The following is a 20,601-nucleotide window of genomic DNA, read 5'->3' on the forward strand; positions in this document are numbered from 1 at the left end:
ACTATGCCCCATGGCCCCCTCACCCCCAACCAAACACTATGCCCCATGGCCCCCACCCCCAACCAAACACTATGCCCCCTGTCCCTCACCGCCAACCAAACACTATGTCCCATGGCTCCCAACCCCAAACAAACACTATGCCCCATGGCCCCCTCACCCCCAACCAAACACTATGCCCCATGGCTCCCACCCCAACCAGACACTATGCCCCATGGCCCCCACCCCCAACCAAACACTATGCCCCCTGTCCCTCACCCCCCAAGCAAACACTATGCCCCCTGTCCCTCACCCCCCAAGCAAACACTATGCCCCCTGTCCCTCACCCCCAACCAAACACTATGCCCCATGGCCCCCTCACCCCCAACCAAACACTATGCCCCCTGTCCCTCACCGCCAACCAAACACTATGCCCCATGGCCCCCTCACCCCCAACCAAACACTATGCCCCATGGCCCCCTCACCCCCCTAACCCCCAACCAAACACTATGCCCCATGGCCCCCTCACCCCCAACCAAACACTATGCCCCAAACACACTCAAGCATGCACCCATACAGACCTGAACCCCCCACCCCCCAAATCAACACACACACAAACATGCACCCATACAGACCCGAACCCCCCACCCCCCAAATCAACACACACACAAACATGCACCCATACAGACCTGAACCCCCACCCCCAACTCAGCACACACACACACTCAAGCATGCACCCATACAGACCTGAACCCCCCACCCCCCAAATCAACACACACACAAACATGCACCCATACAGACCCGAACCCCCCACCCCCCAAATCAACACACACACAAACATGCACCCATACAGACCCGAACCCCCCACCCCCAACTCAGCACACACACACACTCAAGCATGCACCCATACAGACCCGAACCCCCCACCCCCCCAACTCAGCACACACACAAACATGCACCCATACAGACCCAAACCTCCCACCCCCCCAAATCAGCAAACTCTCAAACAAGCACCCATACAGGCCGAACCCCCCCCCCAACTCAGCACACACACAAACATGCACCCATACAGACCCCAACCCCCCACCCCCAACTCAGCACACACACACAAGCATGCACCCATACAGACCCGAACCCCCCACCCCCCCAACTCAGCACACACACAAACATGCACCCATACAGACCCGAACCCCCACCCCCCAACTCAGCACACACACAAACATGCACCCATACAGACCCGAACCCCCCATACCCCCCAACTCCAAACCCCCACCCCCAACTCAGCACACACACACTCAAGCATGCACCCATACAGACCCGAACCCCCCACCCCCCAACTCAGCACACACACACAAACATGCACCCATACAGACCCGAACCCCCCACCCCCCCAAATCAGCAAACTCTCAAACAAGCACTCATACAGACACGAACCCCCACCCCCAACTCAGCACACACACACTCAAGCATGCACCCATACAGACCCGAACCCCCCACCCCCCAACTCAGCACACACACACAAACAAGCACCCATACAGACCCGAACCCCCACCCCCCAACTCAGCACACAAAAAACATTCAAATCAAAACATTCATACACATCCGACACCCCCGACCCCCGCATCTCAACATACACACAAAATACATTCAAATACAAACATTCACACCCCCCCACATCTCAACATACACACAAAATACATTCAAATACAAACATTCATACACATCCGACACACCCCCCCACCCCCGCATCTCAACATACACACAAAATACATTCAAACACAAACATCCATACACATCCGACACCCCCCCACCCCAGCATCTCAACATAAACTCAAAATACAAACATTCATACACATCCGACACCCCCCCACCCCTGCATCTCAACATATTCAAAATACATTCAAACACAAACATTCATACACATCCGACACACCCCCCCACCCCCGCATCTCAAAATACATTCAATCACAAACATTCATACACATCCGACACACCCCCCCACCCCCGCATCTCAACATACACACAAAATACATTCAAACACAAACATCCATACACATCCGACACCCCCCCCACCCCCGCATCTCAACATAAACTCAAAATACAAACATTCATACACATCCGACACCCCCCCACCCCTGCATCTCAACATATTCAAAATACATTCAAATACAAACATTCATACACATCCGACACACCCCCCCACCCCCGCATCTCAAAATACATTCAATCACAAACATTCATACACATCCGACACACCCCCCCACCCCCGCATCTCAACATACACTCAAAATACATTCAAATACAAACATTCACACCCCCCCACATCTCAACATACACACAAAATACATTCAAACACAAACATCCATACACATCCGACACACCCCCCCACCCCCGCATCTCAACATACACACAAAATACATTCAAACACAAACATCCATACACATCCGACACCCCCCCCACCCCCGCATCTCAACATAAACTCAAAATACAAACATTCATACACATCCGACACCCCCCACCCCTGCATCTCAACATATTCAAAATACATTCAAACACAAACATTCATACACATCCGACACACCCCCCCACCCCCGCATCTCAAAATACATTCAATCACAAACATTCATACACATCCGACACACCCCCCCACCCCCGCATCTCAACATACACTCAAAATACATTCAAACACAAACATTCATACACATCCGACACACCCCCTCACCTCAACATATACACAAAATACATTCAAACACAAACATTCATACACATCCGACACACCCCCCACCCCTGCATCTCAACATACACTCAAAATACATTCAAACATAAACATTCATACACATCCGACACACCCCCGCATCTCAACATACACTCAAATACATTCAAACACAAACATTCATACACATCCGACACACCCCCTCACCTCAACATATACACAAAATACATTCAAACACAAACATTCATACACATCCGACACCCCCCCCACCCCCGCATCTCAACATACACTCAAAATACATTCAAACACAAACATTCATACACATCCGACACACCCCCGCATCTCAACATACACTCAAATACATTCAAACACAAACATTCATACACATCCGACACACCCCTCCACCCCCGCATCTCAACATATACACAAAATACATTCAAACACAAACATTCATACACACAAACATAAAGCAAAACAAACCCGACACACAAACACAAACAGACCACTTACCGGAGACGTGCTGGAAGGCAGGCAGGCAGGTAAGCTGGAAGTCGCTGGAATCGCACTACGGCTGGCATGGTCCAAGGCTGAAATGCCTTCCGGCATCAAGCCTTATGGGCCACGCCAGCCGTAGTGCTGGCCCTCCATTGGTGCAGCACACACGCATTACGTGGCTCGTAGGAGCGACGTGATGCGTGTGTGTGCTGAGCCAATGAGGGCCAGTGTTTTCACCGGCCCGGAAGACAAAAAAGACTTTCCTAATGGAGGGCGGCCGCGGGCCGCCCTCCATTAGGAAAGTCTTTGTGCCTCGCGGGCCGGTCAAAAGGGCATGGCGGGCCGCAACTGGCCCGCGGGCCGTATGTTGTGCACCCATGGTGTAGAGGTACACACCATGCTCTGTAACATTGGTGGTTGAAGGATTAAGAAATTACCAATGATAATTTGGGGAACAGGGTTTGAAGCTGATGTGCATCTCATCAATTCGGCGACGACTAACTCAACCATGTCCAAAATGTCAATACACTCCACCAACGTTATTTTCAATGCATTCAGTATACAGTACATTTTAAAAAATGGGTAGTGTATGTATTATTTATTTATTATTTTAATGTATCACTTTTTCAATTTTTTATTATGTATTCATATATTTTTTGGGTTAAAAAATAAGCATAAAGTTTGATGATCACATTAATTATTTATTATTTTCATTTGTTCTCTGGTGTTTTTGCTTATGTACTGTCAATGTTGTCATTAATTCTTGTTTTATGTTGTACATTTTAGTATAACAGCATTACTGTAGTGTTAATATGACAACAACATAGACATACAGTAAGTTAAATGTAGGCCACTCACTGAGGCCGCAGATCTCACAATAAAGGGTGCATTCTATGTCAGTCAATATTACAAATGTCGATTATAACTACTGCTATTCTACAGTAAATAAAATATATATATATATATATATATATATATATATATATATATATATATATATATATATATATGTATATATATCTTGTTGAAGGACCAAAAATAATCTACAGTATGTCCACTGTACAGAACATGTTTGCATCGATGTCATGCTACCAGTGTGATGTGACAGGTGCAGTGCTGCAGTGGAGACTCTCATAGCTGCATTTTGATTTTCCCATTAGAGAAACAGTACAAAGTGCCCAAGAATGCATGGGGAATATTGGCACGTGTTACACCCAACAGACATATACTGAGCAAATAATACACATACACGGTCTGCAGTACAAAATTAACCCGCTCCCCAACAGACCAGCTTCTTCAACATTAGTTTTGTTCTGGGCCTGCCTCCCCTCAATGGTGGGCCCTCACCAACCCATTCAAACCCTAAACAGTGCTCAGTGCTAGGTCCTACAGTTTCCAAACCATCAGGGGCTATGAAGGTAACTTGGCATGGCAGCACTGCAACAGCTTCCTTGCATACTGTGAAATAATGCCCTCATGGTGAACCCCTGTCATAGCACTGCAGCACTCTAAATAGAAAAGATTTAATGCATTTGCATGGTTGTGATTCTGCTGATGTGTCAATTGGGGTCATTACGACCCAGGCGGTAAGTACACCAACTTTACCACCATGGTGTAAACTACGTTTACACCATGGTGGATGGCGGATTTACCGCCCCATTCCAAGGTGAGTGGGGCGGTAAATCCCCATTTCCCATTTACCCTTCCCCATTCCCATTTTTGCCCAATAGGGCATAATGGGAGTGGGGAAGGCGCTAATTACGGCACCGTAAATTACGGTGCCGTAATTAGCACCAAGGCGGTTTAGCGCCATGGATTTTAACGGCTGCTAAAAGCAGCCGTTAAAATTGGAATCAGGCGTTAAGGGTTAACGACGGCGTTAACCCTTAACGCCTGAGTTGTAATGAGGCCCAATGGCATGCAAAGCATGGTAAAGGGAGGAAGGGATTGCCAAGTGCATCTTTACTGCTGCTGAATATCTGAACATAGATTCTGCCAAGACCTGATCCGAGCCAAAATACTTATATCTAAAAGGAGGCCAATAGGTTATATAAAAGCAGAAGAACATTCCACACCAAATGTTCACCTTGATTGTTAATACAAAGTTGGGATGGCTGAAGCTTGATCTGAATGAATGCCAAGGAGAAAGTGCCCCCAAGGTCAAGCAGACACAAGTACCTAAAACGCAGATCACGGTCCTCATCAATGCTGTGGTAAGTTGCTGCATTTTGAAATTGTAAACTATTGCATTTGTATTGGCATTGGAAGGGTTTGAAAACATGTGTGTGTACAGTACTTTCTGTGGTTTTCTTACTATTACATCCTTTCTCATTACAACTGTTTCAATTAAGGACTCATTGCTTTTTAAGGGTCGTACAATGTGTGTGGGTAGAGTACTGTCCAATGTGGTCTAGCCATTACAGCCCTTTACAGGTCTTACCAATACAAGCGTATCATTCATTATCCATCGACATTGAAGAGTATGACCTTTGTTTACTGTCTGTTGCATGTTCTCATGTGTCTTGGCCCAAGAGTTCAGTCCGATAGTACACAGTGTTCAGCGCCGTCACGTCCTGCATTAGTCAGGAATTCATTTAGCAGTTAAACTGAAATTGCAACAAGTAGAGTTGCTGTGCATCTATCTGTTCAGTGTTTTTTATTTTTTTATTTATGGGTATATTGAGGCTTTTTATTGTTTGTAAATTGGTTTTATAACCATTATATTGTGTGAAACATTGTGCACGTCTATTAGCGCGTGCAGTTCCTGAATTGAATCAATTTGCCTGCCTACATTCGAAAATGCTACTGTGCCCGAATTTCCATAGAAATTGTAACGTGCAGCTTTAACGCTGCATCCGTTCTACTAGTTGGGAACTACAACTCCCAAGGGAGCTGTAGTTCTTGTAGGTATATTTTTGCCCACCAGGCGCACGGCTTGCATTTCACTATCCATATTAATATACTGGGGAGTTCATAGTTATTGTCCTCTTATCTCTGCCATATGGTATTTGTCATGATTAATTCTTAGTATGGTTCATGGTATAGTATCATAGACTGTCATTTTGCTTAGACCAAACACTCTAGAGACTTTCTATTGTACTTTATGGACTCCCACTATGGTTTCCTCTCGGTCCCTGCCCTGAATAAAATATGTTTTTTTTTTAAATATTTCATGCTTCACTCCTGTGGAGTCTTTACATTCTGCTACAGCATCTTCACATAAAATGGCATGGATACATGCCAGATCAGCTCTAAATAATGCAACTGTAATACATGATTATGTTCAATTCAATGCTCTAGATGTCCTATGGATAACTGTATCTTGGTTTACTCCCACTTGTATAACTTCTTTCGATGTTCTGGTGCTGGACAATTACCAGATTAAGTGGTTGAATAAGGAACAGCAAAAAAGGGTGGGCTCACCATTCTATATAAAAAGACCTTGAACTGGGACGGAAATACCCAGATGTTGACCTCCATGTGTCAGTTTTCGCATACTACATCCTGTCAAGTGGTCCTGTGTTATAGACGGCCAGGACCAGCTAGTGTTTTCCTGAATTCGATGGATGTTTACTTGGGGACAGAAGCCCTCTGTTACTCCAAGCTAAATTTGTTAGGGGATTTTAACATCTGGTGTAATGATCTTAACAACTCTGATTTTGAAAACCTTAAAGATACTCTTGATTCACATCATCTCCACATCTTCTCTAATTTCCCCACACATAGAAATGGTCATTGTCTGGATTCTGTATTTTTCAGATGTCTTGGCTTATACCATCTTGATAAGATTCCAATTAGCTGGTCAGACCATTATTTGGTGAATGACAACAATCATGTCTGCAATAGCAACTGCAATGGCACCCTTCTGCAAACTGTATGAGAGCATAAGTGATGCAGCAAAGGACAATACAACAACCTTAGCAATCATACAGTCGAAATTAACATTTTTGGAAGGTTTCATCACTGCAATAGATCTGAAATATGACATATCTCAAAGAAAGCGAGACAGGATAAACGAGGAACCTGAGAACAGTTTGGCGTGCATCGGACAAGAATGTGGAATAAGTCGATCATGGGAGCAAAAATCAACACAGACGATGTGGGAAAAAGGCGGTGAGGATACGATTGCGCCGCTGTTCAGCAAATCTAAACCAGCCCCAAAAACAAATTCAACACTACTGAAGCATAATGCACGATCCCCGCAGGCTACTGAGCCGTCAATTGAAAACGGTACAGGAAAGAAAGCTTTAACATTAGCAGAAAAGGATCAAAGAGAAACAATAAGGCAATCTACGAGCCCTATAGGCAACCGGAAAATTCTTGAGGGGCTATCAGCCAAAAGGGGAACTGTCTCTGTCGCAGCAGTGATCACTCCAGTGGTGCCAATTGATGTGACCAATGTTAAACCATAAGTATCCACTATGCTGCGTAAAAGAAAAAGTTATAGTTGAATTCAAGGCAACTTAATTTGTTTTGTATCCTGTACCATGGATATCAGTATTGTTTTTTGCCACACCATTTTTTCTCTGAGAACATTCCTTAATTTTGTCAATGTAATTTATTTTGCATTTACAAAAAATGTACATAAATGTGAATATACAATCTCAAGTGATAAAGCAGAAAAACAAGGGAAAAAGAATTAAAAGAGAGACATTTGGTTCAATTTTTACAAATAATTGAATGTAGACAGTAAATAAACCAATAAGTCATTGAATACAAATAGTACAAAAATGAAAAAAACACATTTCCAAAATAACAAAGGGAAATCCTAACGGCCCAAAATTCAATATAGCAGGTGCCGGTAGTTCATGAAAACAGGTCTGCCGATGTGGTGGTGTTTAAAGATAGGAAAAAGACACCCTAAGCGTCTGCACAAATATATTAATGCCTCCATGGTTGCATTGTCCAACATTAGTATGAAATGAACTTTGAAATAAGTTCCAAAGGAAAGGGAGTCTTCCTATCATGGATGTAGTTAGAACATCCACTGTACGTTTCAGATCAGCCCCCTGCTGGGCATGCACATTTTTTCTGAAGCCTTCCTCAGGGCCGGAACATGAAAATGTAGGGAACCAACTTAGCCCTGTGTGGAGGTAGACAAGAAAAAGATAGAAAAAGAAAATTTGTTTTAAGGAATGTTTTCAGTTGGTGTGGCATTAGTCTAAATCTAAAAGAATGTTTTAGTTTTGCAACAAGAATAAAGACCCAGTAGGGATAGCGTCCTTACCCTGATTCTGGGCACGGACCAAGTCAGAAAGAAAACCCACTTAGGCAAGGTTGGGGTCATCCACTGGTAAGAAAGGTGCATCATGGATCCCGAGGTCCCCAGGGCGTAACCACTCGCTTTACTTTATACATTTACTAGGGTAGAATATAGAAAAGAAAAGAAAAGGATAACAAATCTATCTCTTTCATGGCTCAAAACTGGTTAAGGCTAGAAGCGGTATTTGAATGAATTATCTCATACCTCTGATGGAGAAGGTCGTGTCTGAATTAACTGTAATTCAATTGATCTTCAAACGCCCTGAGTACGTGTGTGGCATTAAGTTCAGCTGTACTCGCTGTAGTGCATGGGCTGGAGGGCCCTAGTGAAAAAACAAAGGGACTGGGTTAGAGTGTTGTTATACACTTTCCAACCTGTTGGCAGAATTTATTTGCAATGTCTTTCAGTATGAGCGACAGTGATTAATAAGGGTTCGAAAATTACCGAAGAACAGCGTGCAGAATCGTAAAATCGTAAATGCCTCACTGTTACAGCACGCCTTCGTAGTGACCGCGAGTGAATGCTGCTGAAGATATGTTCAGCGTCCTGAATGCTGAGTCATGACAGGCAGGCGCGAACAATTCCATAGCTTCTATAGGTGTGTCACACAAGTCTGGTGCTCAATTGGCTGAAAATAGACTGATCTGACCAAGTCACCAAAAGCAACGACGGAATCTATGGACCCTAGTCTTATAAATGGGTCGGTATATAGGCAAAGAGACCAAGGTGCAGATATCCAGCTACAGCCTGAAGGCGATAGTGCCACGAATAAGGAAGATCAGAAGGCAAGTAATTATGATCACAAGACAATGATCTTGCCCGCGGATGCTGACCAGGCTACAACTGAAACATGCCAGAATTTAAAGTTTAACAACTCTAATCAGCATAAAAAGCCGACGATACAAACAGACCAAGAAACAGCGTCGGACCCTCGTCAAGGACCATCCACCAGGGAACATCAACATCCAAGTCAGACTAGCCATTACCAACCTATTAATAGAGGCTGAAAAAAACTAGAGACAGAGGCAAAAACCGAGAAAAGGATCCAACTCTTTAAGCTAGAACAAGCCTCAAGCAAAGACAATTATATGGTTCTGAATCGCAGAGCTGTGCTAAAAATAGCAGCAAGCACCACAGTTTTAGAAAAGCAAAAAACCGAAGACTTCAAATTGATCGAGCCATATCACAGTGAAGGCAAGGCAAAAGCATATTTGCACATCCGAGAAGATGCAATTCAAGATATAACTCGGGACGCTGGAAAAGACCTAAAGCTAGCAGGTTTTTATTCTATCTGAAATAAAAACTACAAGTAAACAACAACAAAAAAGGCAATCGAGATGAAAAGAGCACATATAAATCGACATATGAGCCCAGCTCTATAGATCGCCACAGTGCCCGAAGAGGAGAGCTGAAGGCTCATTTTGAGGAGGATACAGACAAGTCAAAGTGCAAATATTCGACGGACTCAATGGAGGTATTCCACGACCAGGACTACAATGAAAGAAACAGAACAAGATCAATTTATCCGAATACTGGCAGGCAATATGGTTATCAAAGAAGACAAAGTGCAAGAGACCGATCCCCACAAAGGGGTAGAACCAACAGCCACAGAAATTATAGACAGGAATCACCGTCAAAGAAAGTATGCACGACATCTGCAATTTCGAAGAAAGAAGCAGCGTTAGGTGGACCATGGAATTGGTTAAAAGGGGCTTTGACTTCGAATCACAGGAGATAGCAATCATCGAAGGAAGTTAGTATAATCTACTTCCAAACGGCCATGACTTTAGCTTCATGGAATACGAGAGGCCACGTTCATCTAACCAACCCCAACAGTGAGGACCTAGGACGATTCGACATTCTATGTCTCCAAGAGACGTGGCTGCTTGAGAAACCTACAATGGATGGTTTTCAAATCAAAACCACACCAGCAGTGAAAGGTCTATTTGGTCATCCATCTTCAGGGTTACTCATTGCAGTACGAATAGGCCAAGACCTGAAGATCATCAAGACAATCACAAGATCATATGGGGTCTTGGCCGTCCTCATACAATGGAATCACTTTTCAAACATTGAAGGGGCTTGGACCACGACACATCTCACTTTAATCACCACATATTGGAATCCCCAAAGAACCTCAACTACTGACTTCTGTCAAACTATGGCCGATATCATTGATGCAATTACTATTGAGTGGAATATCATGTCCATAATAATCTGTGGAGACTTCAAAGCTAATTGTGTACATCCAAAAGAGCAACCTACACCAACGAGCACTGCGTCGCAAGCAGATATTAGAGGCCGAGCATGGATGAACTTGATGACCTCAAGAAACTTTCATAACGTCGCTTGGACGAAGGATTGGAACACACAAATCCCCACCTGGGAAAGGGGATCGTCCATGGCCACTTTGGACTATATCTTCATTTCTAACGCTATGTTGTTGGAAATCAATAAATATCAAGTGGTTAAAACAAAGGCAACTGATCACAACATACTGTCTATAGAATGGGCGGCCAACTTGCACCAAACTGACTTGTATTTAACGTCGGTCGAGTCTAACAGCCAACAAACTTGTCTGCGTCTGTCAGCAGCAAAGGTGCGAGCCATTACACAAGAATATGCCACAGTAGCTGTCAATCTTCAAACAACGGATGCTATATTCAGACCAAACTATATACCAATCCTGATCAAGTTTAAGGCCAAACAGAAATATGCAAAAGTAACTCCAGTTAACCATACTCACGCATATGACAAAGTATTAGCAGGGAAAAAAACTGCATTGAGAAAATTAAAATGCAAGGCAAAAGCCAAAAACACCGAAGCAACGTGGGAGTTATATGCAAAAGAACATAAAATCTATAAATCATGGTTGAGAATGCGCAGAGCTGTCCTATATCAAAATGATGCAGAAACCATGTTAAGAGCACTCTCAACGAAAAGGTCAGCAGACTTCTGATCCCTAATTAACATCACTAGAGGCAATCTCAGAGTCAACATGGTAAATTCAGTCACTGAATCTGCGTGGGACGAATTCTTTACAAAGCTTTTTGCCACGTCATTGATTAACGATAATAAACACCCGGAGACCAGTCGGCATCCCTGGATAGACCTGTCATCGAAGCCTGACATAAAGCTAGTCATCCAAAATCTGAAAGCTTCGAGAGCTCCGGGCCCAGATGGCCTTACCAACATCGATTTAAAAAGCTACATCGACGAATGGACAGAATTCATTAGCCTTCTATTGAATCATTGTAGAATCAGTAGACAGATTCCGGCATCATGGACCAAAGCAACAATAGTCCCGATCTTTAAGAAAGGCTCCAGGGAAGACCCGTCAAATTACCGCCCTATAGCCCTTCTGGACATCCTGGGAAAACTGTTCGCAACTCTTCTTTTACAGCACTTCCGAACCTGCGCAAAAACAGCACCCTGCAATGACCATCTGCAGGCGGGTTTTAAGATAAATGGCAGTACATCAGTAAATATCTTCCTTTTGAACATCCTAAAGGCTAAAATAAAACAGGGTGCTCCAACTGTTTACGCCGCATTTATAGACATGCCTCAGGCATTTGATAAAGTCGACAGAGCGCTCCTATGGGGTAAGCTAAAACTTTGGAAATGCCCAGAAGCTATTCTGAATCCCATAATAGCACTGCATACAGAGACTTCGCTTTGTGTCTGCCTGAACAGGCAAGGCATACTGTCCAGAGAAATTCGAGCAGAAAGAGGCGTGAAGAAAGGCTGCCCCCTGGCACCGGCCTTATTTGTGGCCTTCCTAGGGGACATTAAAGAATCAATAGTAGATGTCCGCTCCTTTCTGCCGAAATTAGGCAACACCAAGGTATCACACATTTTATATGCAGATGACATGATCCTTCTGGACCAGACGCCGATAGGCCTCCAATGGCAGCTCGATAACCTTGCTAAATACATGGAAACCAATAATCTCTCAATCAACAATACTAAGACTAAAATCATGATTTTTGCCAAAGACCAACAACTACGAAAAGCATCTAAAACTTGGTCAGTCAACAGAATTGAAATTGAGGTTGTGTCATGATCTCTGCTTCCAAAAGGTCAGGGTTTTCCCAACTCCCTTGGAAGCAGATCCATAACCCAGGTTCCGAGGGCCAACCAGTCCCAATTGGGACCTTTTGGACCCAGTCCTGGCGCCAGTGGCACCAGGCTCATAAATATGCCCAGTCCCAGCGCTGGAAGCGCAAGGCTCATAATGCTTGGGTGGACTTACCTGCAGCAGACCATGCTGCTTACTTGCCTGCCAGTTGAGCCTCTGATCCTCTTCTGTTTGGAACTACTTTTCCTGTTGGGTGGGGCAGGAGCCACTCCCTAGATTCAGAAAACTGGAACTCTTCTGGAAAGCAGGAACTCTTTTCTTGCCTAGGCGTGGCTGTGGAAGGAGACACCTAAGCACTACAGGAGGCTATTTAAACCACACCCGGTGGATGAATCTTGCTTTGCGTTATTCTGCATCCTCTGCAGCAGAACGCTCATCGTGTCTTCTGCATCGGATCCTGGGCCTAAGGAAAAAGGCTTACCATCCTGAATCCAGTCTTCAGCAACACCTATAAAGACAAGAAAGAACAGGTTAGCATTCCGGCATCTGAAAGACAAAGGCTTACCTACTCTTCGTGCGCTCCGGAGGTCTTCACACTGCATTCCGGCATCTGAAAGACAAAAGCTTACCAACTCTTTGCACGCTCCGGAGGCCTTCGGCGCTGCATCCTGCATCTGAAAGACAAAACAAGGTGCGTTTAAAGACATTGGGGAACTTTAATACTCACGTGCCATTACTCCTTTCCACATCTAACCCAGTGGGTATTCCGGCACCCTGCATCCGCTCCGAGCTCGTACCTGCAAAATAAAAGACAGTTAGAGCGCATCGTGAAGCAGGCAACCAGCGCTTACTTACGTGCTTCCAGGCGCTTCTATTCATCACACGGACTCCATCTTCAACTCACTTCAGACCGTCATCCGCCATCGCCGGAACCCTGCAAAACAAGAGACATCATTACTAAAGACTTTAAAGACAACAGAATTACTCGAAACTTACCGTTCGTGCAGTAAACGACGGACAGCAGTCCTCTGAAGTCAAGAGGCCTGCGCTACCTATCCAGTGAAGAAACTGGTTACAGCACCCTGCCCCGAGGCAGATGGAGAGCTCGGCATTCACTTACCTAAGGTGAGAGCGTTAACCTTTGGGGGTCTACAGGAGAGCAAAAAAGGAAAGAGATAGGGACACCCCAATAACCCCAGTTAATTAATCCCATATTTTCTATCTGCAGACATCTTACTCTTGAAGTCAGGCATACAGTGCACAGAGGTCCAGCCCAAAGAGCCAACCGGGTGCTACACATCACCTTTGAAGATACGGTAGTCGCCCAGTCAAGACCGGCGCCTCTGCGAGAATCAGGTGAGCGTTACAGAACGCAAAGCCTACCGCAAAACTCTCGCCCAGGCGCTATGGAAACCTCGGATACTGACCACCTAGCCCAGTTACTTGGGGAACTAAGGGCAGAAGTGCATGCAGCTCGTCAGGAAACGAATGCTCTAAGAAGGGAACTAATTATTTCCAAGGAGAGAACAGACGGTCTTGCTAGACAATTGCTACAGTCACAAGCCGGACAAACCCCGTTACCCGCATCAGGGGCAAATCTTCCTTCAACATCCTCTATGAATCCAGTGCAGATCAACCTACCTGGGAATGTACCTCTGGCTCCGCCCGAACGATTTTCTGGTGACCCAAAGAGGTTTGCAGTATTTATCAATCAGTGCCTGTTGCACTTCTTATGCCGGCCAGCAGCCTTTCCAACTGATCAAGCTAAAGTAGCTTTTGTACTTTCGTACCTTAGTGGCAATGCGGCAGACTGGTCGATCCCTCTAGTTAATCAAGATGATCCGGTTCTCCATGATTTTCAAGCCTTTCAGCTTAGTATGGAAAAACTGTTCGCAAGACATTCACAGGGGCAGGCCTTGGACAATGAGCTTCTTTCGTTGCGACAGGGTAATCAAGACCTTTTGGCTTATATTGCATCTTTCAATAGACTAATAGTGGAAACTCAATGGCCTGAGGACAAAAGGATTACGCTGTTTTATAGAGGTCTACGTGGAGAGCTCAAAGACGTTTTAGCCCAAGTAGTGAATCCCCCACAAGACTGTTCGGATTATATAGACTTGGTCGTTCAAATAGATCATAGACTGCAGAACAGGAAGGCCGACCGTTCCAAGTTTGATGCTCGAGTATTTTCCGAACCGCCAACTCCTTCCAAAGGAGTAGACTCCGGGGAACCCATGCAAATAGGGGGTCTGAAAGGTCCTCTAACACAAAAGGAGCGGGAAAGGAGAAAACAGTTGCAATTATGCCTATATTGCGGAAACTCAGGGCACTTTCTTCGAGACTGTCCGGTGAAACCTGCCAAGAAGGCAGTAGGAGCTGCAGTTACCAAAGTTACAAACTCTGAGCAGGGAAACGACCTCGCCCGACAAGAATAGAGGTCCTCTTGCCGAGCGTGAAAACCAGTTCCGTGACCTCGCATTTCGTGATACCTATGGTCCTCATTAGCCCTGATAATCCGGATCGATTACATGCAATTGAAGCTTACGTCGACAGCGGTGCCATCGGCAATTATGTGGATCATGAAATGGTTTTGAGGATGAATCTAACTCTTTTTCCCAAGGCTGTAAAGGACGTCATTACTACAGTGGATGGTACGGAGATAGCCTCCGGGCCAGTAACGCATACCACTCAAGAGGTGACGCTAGTAAGTCAAGATGGACACCATGAGAAGATTGTGTTCGATGTGATCAAGGCCCCCCAGTTTCAGATTATTCCAGGAATACCTTGGTTAGAGAAACACAATCCTCTGATCGATTGGCGAGCAAGAACGGTCCAGTTTCCAGAATGTGTCTCTACTTGTCACCCTCCACCTGGTGTTGCACTGGCAGCAATTTCTTCAGAGACTCCCCAGTTACCTCCCGAATACCTAGAATACCAAGATGTTTTCCGGAAGGATCAGGCTAACTCTCTACCTCCTCATAGGTCTTATGACTGCCAGATAGACCTGATACCTGGATCTACTCCTCCTTGTAGTAGAATTTATGCCCTCACCGAGCCTGAGAACCTTCACCTTCGACAATACCTGGATCAATACCTGGCGAATGGGTTTATTCGTCCTTCCAAGTCCCCTGCTTCTTCAGCTTTGTTCTTCGTTCCAAAAAAGGAAGGAGACCTTAGAACTTGTATCGATTATCGCTCCCTGAACCAGATCACCGTTAAGAATAGATATCCGTTACCTTTGATCCCTGAACTCCTGGACCAAGTCAGAAAAGCATGCATATATACAAAGCTGGATCTTAGAGGAGCTTACCACTTGGTACGAGTAAAAGAGGGCGATGAATGGAAGACGGCCTTCCGCACCAAGTATGGGCTATTTGAATATCAGGTCATGCCCTTCGGACTTTGCAATGCCCCGGCCGCCTTTCAATATTTTATGAACGATGTCCTCAGAGAGCTCATATAGGTGTGTATTGTTGTTTACATTGACGACATCCTCGTTTATTCTTCATTGGAATCTGAACATCGGAAACACGTGAAAATGGTCCTCGAAAGATTGCGTCAACACAAACTTTTCGCTAAGTTGGAAAAATGTGTTTTCAACGTGACTGAAGTTGAATTCTTGGGATTCATATTATCACCTGGCGGAGTACGTATGGATTCAAAGAAGGTCGATGCAGTTCTCAAATGGCCATCACCATCCTCCGTAAAAGGTGTGCAAAGCATGTTAGGCTTCGCTAACTTTTACCGCAGGTTTATCCCCGAATTCTCTCGAATAGTCCAGCCCATCACTGCCTTGTTAAAGAAAAACAAACGTTTTGAATGGTCTACCGAGGCGGAACAAGCTTTCCAGGATTTGAAGACTAGATTTATCTCTGCACCAATCTTAAAACATCCTCGCCCCGAACTCCCCTACATCGTGGAAACTGATGCTTCAAGCCTTGCCATGGGGGCAGTTCTATCACAAAAGGACCCCGTAACCAATCAGTTGCATCCCGTGGCATTTTGGTCCCGCAAATTCTCGCCTCCTGAAATCAATTACACGATTACTGACAAGGAACTTCTGGCTATCAAGTCTGCCTTTAAGGCTTGGCGGCATTATCTGCTGGGGGCCCGACACACCGTTACTGTGATTACGGATCACCGAAACCTGCAATATTTGAAAACCGCAAAAGCCCAATCCTCTAGACAACTCCGTTGGGCATTATTCTTTGCCGAGTTTGACTTCATAATTACCTATCGACCTGGTACAAAGAACGGTAAAGCTGATGCCCTTTCTCGGATGGGAGTGGAAGAACACTTGATCAACCCTAAACCTGTACCAATCATTCCCGAACAAAGAATTCTGGGTGTAATTGCCACAGAATCCATAGAGGAAGTTAAGGATAAAGCCAGGCAACTTGTAACACCAGCAGACATACAGAATTGGCATCTGCAGGGAAAGGACTTTGCAGTAAAGGACAACTTATTGTATTTCCAAGAACGATTATACCTACCCAGCACAGATTTACAGAAAAAAGTAATCTCTTGTTATCACGATTCTTTAATGGAAGGTCATCCCGGTATGGCCAAGACCTCAGAAAAGATCAAGCGCTACTTCTGGTGGCCGTCTTGAAAAAAAGATATCAGAGACTTTATAATGTCCTGTGGAGTATGCGCCCAAAACAAGAGTCAAAAGGAAAGACCAGCAGGCCTCTTACGCCCTATTGACATCCCACCTCGCCCTTGGCATACGCTTTCTATGGACTTCATCACCGATCTACCTCCATGCTCCGGATACAATACGATTCTAGTAATCGTGGACTTATTCTCCAAGATGGCGCATTTCATTCCGCTCAAAGGCTTGCCAACAGCAGCAACTCTGGCTCGAGAATTTCTCGAAAACATCGTCCGGCTACACGGTTTTCCTTCGATTCTAATTTCGGATCGAGGTAGTCAAGTTGCTGTCGGTCGGCTCAAATTGATGTGAGACTATTGACCAGTCACCACCCTCAGACCGACGGACAAACCGAGAGGACCAATCAAACTCTGGAACAGTATTTACGCTGCATGCTGCAACAAACTGAAAAAACTTGGAAAGACATCCTTTGGATAGCCGAATATGCCTACAATAACTCTGTCCATTCGGGAACTGGGAAAACACAGTTTTTTCTTTTGTACGGCAGTCACCCTCGAACCTCAGAGTTGGATCCCCTCCAAGATCTTGAAACACCAGCAGTAGACTACCTGCATTCTACAATCACCCAAGCCTTTAAGGAAGCTGTTTCTCACCTTCAAAGGGCTAAAGAACAATACAAGAAAGGAGCAGATCAACATCGGAAGGAAGCCCCTCAATATCAAGTAGGGGACCAAGTCTGGTTATCCACCAAATATCTACCTCTAAAAGGGCCACGCACATTCAACCCAAGATACCTTGGTCCCTATTCCATCACTACCATAGTAAACCCAGTAGCGGTCAAGTTGGACTTGCCCCCGCACATGAAGATACATCCGGTCTTCCACGTCTCTCTATTAAAACCCGTGCAACCTCAAACCCAACTAACTAAATCTCCAAAACCCATCCTAGTTGATGGAGAACTCGAGTTTGAGGTCAAAAGCATTCTGGACTCCAAGATCTCCAAATCTAAACTATTTTACCTAATTGACTGGAAAGACTACGGCCCCCAAGAGAGATCCTGGGAACTTGCTGAATATGTCCACGCTCCTCGCCTAATCAAAAGATTTCACCGAACATTTCCTGACAAGCCAAAACCCCCGGAGAAGCCCGGTTTGGGAGGGGCCTTGAGGGGGGGTACTGTCATGATCCCTGCTTCCAAAAGGTCAGGGTTTTCCCAACTCCCTTGGAAGCAGATCCATAACCCAGGTTCCGAGGGCCAACCAGTCCCAATTGGGACCTTTTGGACCCAGTCCTGGCGCCAGTGGCACCAGGCTCATAAATATGCCCAGTCCCAGCGCTGGAAGCGCCGGGCTCATAATGCTTGGGTGGACTTACCTGCAGCAGACCATGCTGCTTACTTGCCTGCCAGTTGAGCCTCTGATCCTCTTCTGTTTGGAACTACTTTTCCTGTTGGGTGGGGCAGGAGCCACTCCCTAGATTCAGAACACTGGAACTCTTCTGGAAAGCAGGAACTCTTTTCTTGCCTAGGCGTGGCAGTGGAAGGAGACACCTAAGCACTACAGGAGGCTATTTAAACCATACCCGGTGGATGAATCTTGCTTTGCGTTATTCTGCATCCTCTGCAGCAGAACGCTCATCGTGTCTTCTGCATCGGATCCTGGGCCTAAGGAAAAAGGCTTACCATCCTGAATCCAGTCTTCAGCAACACCTATAAAGACAAGAAAGAACAGGTTAGCATTCCGGCATCTGAAAGACAAAGGCTTACCTACTCTTCGTGCGCTCCGGAGGTCTTCACACTGCATTCCGGCATCTGAAAGACAAAAGCTTACCAACTCTTCGCACGCTCCGGAGGCCTTCGGCGCTGCATCCTGCATCTGAAAGACAAAACAAGGTGCGTTTAAAGACATTGGGGAACTTTAATACTCACGTGCCATTACTCCTTTCCACATCTAACCCAGTGGGTATTCCGGCACCCTGCATCCGCTCCGAGCTCGTACCTGCAAAATAAAAGACAGTTAGAGCGCATCGTGAAGCAGGCAACCAGCGCTTACTTACGTGCTTCCAGGCGCTTCTATTCATCACACGGACTCCATCTTCAACTCACTTCAGCCCGTCATCCGCCATCGCCGGAACCCTGCAAAACAAGAGACATCATTACTAAAGACTTTAAAGACAATAGAATTACTCGAAACTTACCGTTCGTGCAGTAAACGACGGACAGCAGTCCTCTGAAGTCAAGAGGCCTGCGCTACCTATCCAGTGAAGAAACTGGTTACAGCACCCTGCCCCGAGGCAGATGGAGAGCTCGGCATTCACTTACCTAAGGTGAGAGCGTTAACCTTTGGGGGTCTACAGGAGAGCAAAAAAGGAAAGAGATAGGGACACCCCAATAACCCCAGTTCATTAATCCCATATTTTCTATCTGCAGACATCTTACTCTTGAAGTCAGGCATACAGTGCACAGAGGTCCAGCCCAAAGAGCCAACCGGGTGCTACACATCACCTTTGAAGATACGGTAGTCGCCCAGTCAAGACCGGCGCCTCTGCGAGAATCAGGTGAGCGTTACAAGTTGTTCACCATTTCAAATACTTGGGAGTCATCATTGAGGGATCACCCAAGGAGACCAAAATGCAGCAATATCTCTGGGAGAAAACAAAAAACCTGACCTCACAAATGAGGGTGATTGACCGAAAATTTGGAAAATTTTTGATGATACCAGCGATCAATTTTTACAAAGGTAAAATTGTACCATCTCTCACGTATGGCATGGACGCAACAATCTCCATGCCTACTTCGATCTGGCAGGAACTGGAGGGCTACATTTGGAAGACAGCTTTGGGTTTGCCTAACTCAATACCAATATCAGCATTAAGAAGAGACCTAGGACTTTTGTCTTTGGAAGCAACGGTGAGTATTTCATTTATCTCATTGTACAGGAAAACACTGCTACAAGACGACCTCCCTATCTTCAATTTTATCGGGGATGAGCTAAAAGCATCAAAATGCAAAGCTATACATCTGTGGACTAACCAGCAAAAAACAAACTATATACCATTGCCTGCACCGAAGAAGACCTGTTAACAAATCCACAAAGAGTTATCCAAAAGCTCAAAAACGAAGATTGGATAACCACAGTGGAAAAAGCAGCAGCGATCAAATTTTTGAAAGACTTACCTCCAACATACAACAAGCTAAAAAGCCCTTTTGCGTACTGTATAAAGTTTCCTGATAAAAACCTCAGCAAAATGTTCTTAAGAGCGCGTCTCAACCTTTTGCACACAAGAGAAATCTTAGCGATAAGAAGCCAAGTGAAGATGACAACCTGCAGACTCTGTAAAATTCCAGAAAATCAAGAAACGGTTTGCCACCTCTTGCTAAACTGCTCAGCCCTAAATACAGACCGTACAGCCTTCCTAGCTCCCCTGTGGGTCAATTCAATACTGGTAGAAGATGACACATG

The sequence above is a fragment of the Ambystoma mexicanum genome, chromosome 6q (assembly GCF_040938575.1).
Source record: "Ambystoma mexicanum isolate Mex_15411 chromosome 6q, UKY_AmexF1_1, whole genome shotgun sequence".
Classification (NCBI taxonomy): Eukaryota; Metazoa; Chordata; class Amphibia; order Caudata; family Ambystomatidae; genus Ambystoma; species Ambystoma mexicanum.